Below are 4,037 nucleotides of genomic sequence, written 5' to 3'. Positions count from 1 at the left end.
AAAATGTTTAAAATCTTGTTTTCTGACCGAAATCATACTAAACCTATATGGGGTTAACTTTTGTTACAAATTGGGTTGGCACGTCAACCCTATTTGTAACAATCAAACCAATTTGTAACAAAAGTTAATCCCATATAGGTTTAGTATGATTTCGGTCAGAAAACACGTTTTTGAACATTTTGAACGAAATTCGTGAAAATTGCCCCGAAACAAACCTTTGGCATGTATCTGCAAACTCGATTATATCTTACGAGTAGGCCTCTTATACTAGGCAACCTGCACAACGAAAGTTAATCTAACGAGCATTTTCGGAAAAAATGAGTTTCGACAAGGAAAAAATAAAAATTGCCCCAAAACATACTAATATGTATATTTCATCAAGATTTATCAAAAACGGCCAAGTTATTTTGAAAATTAGGTTTTGTTACAAGTTGGTTAAATTTTGTTACAAATAGGGTTGTTGCTACAAATAGGGTTGACACGTCAACCCTATTTGTAACAATCAACCCTATTTGTAACAAAAGTTAACCCAATATAGGTTTAGTATGATTTCGGTCAGAAAACAAGATTTTTAACATTTTTGACCGAAATTGGTGAAAATTGCCCGGAAACAAACTTTTGGCATGTATCTGCACGACTTGATTATATCTTACGAGTAGGGCTCTTATCCCTAGGAACTGACAACGAAATTTATATCTCACGAGCATTTTCGAAAAAATGAGTTTCAACGAAGAAAAAAAAGAAAATTGCCCCCGAACATACTAATATGATATTCACAGATTTCATCAAATACGGCCAAGTTTTTTGAAAATTAGGTTTTGTTACAAATTGGTTAAACTTTGTTACAAATAGGGTTGATTGTTACAAATAGGGTTGATTGTTACAAATAGGGTTGACTCGTCAACCCTATTTGTAACAATCAACCCTATTTGTAACAAAATTTAACCCCATATAGGTTTAGTATGATTTCGGTCAGAAAACAAAATTTTTAACATTTTTGACCGAAATTGGTGAAAATTGCCCCGAAACAAACTTTTTGCATGTATCTGTACGACTTGTTATATCTTACGAGTATAGTAGGCCTGTAATCCCTAGGAACCTGCACAACAACATTTAATCTAACGAGCATTTTTGGAAAAAAATGAGTTTGGACATGGAAAAAAAAAGAAAATTGCCCAAACATATAAATATGTATATTTCATCAAGATTTCATCAAATACGGCCAAGTTTCTTTGAAAATTAGGTTTTGTTACAAATAGGGTTGATTGTTACAAATAGGGTTGACATGTCACCCCTATTTGTAACAATCAACCCAATTTGTAACAAAAGCAGTTTCTGAAAAATGAGTTTTGACAAGAAAAAAAAGAAAATTGCCCCAAACATACAAATATGCATATTTTATTAATATTTCAACAAATACGGCAAAGTTTTTTTGAAAATTAAGTTTTGTTACAAATAGGGTTGATTGTTACAAATAGGGGTGATACACATGGTAAGGTCTAAACCTAAATATGCTTCTGTTATCTGAAATAGTATAAGTAACACCAGTCTGACAGAAGTTGAAAGAGTGCATAATTTATATTATCGTATACCTACATTCACGTGCCTGTGTAAAGCTACGGGAGAAAGCGCCCTCAGATCCGTGCATTTTTTCACGTATCACGCCCCGGCCCGGTGCCCAAATATGGGCAATCGAGTGCATTTCTGAACTATCTCGATTCGACCTCGGGTCGCAAAAGCCGTATCAGGGCCGTAAAGATTAATATTTCCTTATAAAGGATTACTGGTTTTTAGAGTGATTACATTAACATGTTGTGCAATATTTACGATTTACAGTCATTTAAAAGTAGAAGGACTACGGTTGGCAATATTTCAAAATTCAAAATTTGAAAACGAGGCTTGATCTTGGTCGGATATTTATCATGGCTAGTTTTTCATAACTATTTTGAGTTCTTCATCAAAGATTGCTTTCTCATTTCATAGTTTCGATCTCAAGCATATGTTTGTGATCTGGGCCTTGAAAGGTGTTAATCTAGGGACCAGATAATTATAGCGGCATAGTTTACAGATTTTGTGAGTCGATGATATGGTAAAAAACGCATATGAGTTTTTGGGTAGCCTATAATGGGAAAAATACTTTCTTGAAACAATGCACCTATTTCTGCCAAATAATAAACGCACTTCAAAATTATTATTACCAATCCAAGTTGAAAAATTACCATTTCAATGTTACTGCTCATTCTGAACAAAGAAGAAACCATTAGCACATTCAGATTTTTGAATACCCCAATGCTTTGAGAGGCAAAAAACATGAGAGGACAAAGACTTCACGAAAAGTTTTGGGATTTAGACAATATAAAGATATAAACATGGAGGGGAAAAATGAAAAGACCGCTTACATGGGTACTGGCACCCATCAATATAAAGCTTGCCATTTCTAAAGGAAATCTTCTTTTTCTCTTTTCTAGCAGCATCCATGACGAGCTTCAGTTGTTTTCTTCTTTCTAAGTCTTCTCCATAGGAGGGTCGTTGGTTACAAAAATGCCTGTCCCTTCCAAAACGGTTCTTGCTCTTCTGAGAATGTCAAACTTCCGAGGCCTACTGTGTAGTCTTACAATGATCTGTCTTGGCCTTGTATTTCCTTTCAAACCAGTTCTGTGAGTGTTCTCGATTTCATGCACCGAAACATCAAAATGTGAAGACAGAATTTCTCGTGTAATGGTCATAGTATCTTCGTTTTTTTTCTCTTCGACTCCGCCAATACGCGTGCACGTTGAAACTCCTAGAATATCTCCCATGTCGAGTATTAATGCATGTAAATATGGGGTGATCAAGTGTTTGCATTTCATTGCGATAGAGATTGATTGTCATTGCAGTGTGCCTGCATAAAGCTGAAGCTTGAATTTTTCATATTTCCGTCACTGATGCAGTAAGAGCACGTCTTTCAAGTTCTGCTTTAAAACTTTACCTTTCAAAACCTGTTCATAAAATTGCACTGTCATCCACGGATGCTGAACCGCAACGACGTCATCGGCTGTTCTTTTCGATGCGTACACTCAACGTCATATACGTCACCAAACCTGAATGACAGGCGATATTTTGTCTTTTCCGCGGACGTAGTTACACCAGTAAATTCACTGGTCACTACAATATGAGCTTGGGCCAGCCTTATATAAATATGGACGTCTTTTGATTGCTATGTTTTGTCAGGATAGAAAATAGCTCGAAATGTGCAACTTGCGCAATTACACAGTCGAGAGAAAACACTGTTATAGACACTTGATGATTGATATTAATGTACTTGAATACACTGAGGTGGTTAAAAGTGCATGTGCGTGCAAGAAATTTGATTTTGGAATTTCACCGAAATGTTGATTCACTATACATTGTAGTCTATGAGGAAACTGTGAATTCTTTTTTCAAACACAAAACTAGCTATTATCTATGCTTTTATAAATGTTTGAATGGATATAAATGTACCTGATAAAAAGAGGGAGTTTGAAAGAGCAGATGCGAATAACAAATATGATATTGGAATTACATCCAAGTGATAATTTGTAAAGGTTACAGAGTATTCTTTGAAGGTTCAAAGGTCATAGACTTTAATTAAGATATTATTGATTCTGACTATGACACGCCGGGGCAGGATCACTGATTTTCGCGCATGAAAAGTGAGGAGAGTCACTCTTTTTCTTGCAAACACTTTTGAAGGGTCACTTTTTTCGCATAGTGTCTGATATTTTCATGTTAGGTGTGCTACCCGAGTTGAAAACATCTACAATGTACATTCCAAAAGTATGACCCAATGTTAGTGAATCATTCCGGCAGCACATACCCTAGCTGTGGTGGTTTCGGACTGGATTCATGCCCTTTACGGACTGGTTTTGACTTTTACGACATTTATCCCCGTTAAAGGTAGGAATCCCATCTGTAACCACCACTGCTATTGACCCGCAGCTACACATACCCATACACCTTTTCTATGGGAGTACCCCTAGGGGTCACATGATTGTACAGGGAACACACTTTTGAAACAT

This window comes from Ptychodera flava, chromosome 4 (assembly GCF_041260155.1).
Source record: "Ptychodera flava strain L36383 chromosome 4, AS_Pfla_20210202, whole genome shotgun sequence".
Lineage (NCBI taxonomy): Eukaryota > Metazoa > Hemichordata > Enteropneusta > Ptychoderidae > Ptychodera > Ptychodera flava.
Note: the sequence above shows the minus strand (reverse complement) of the source record.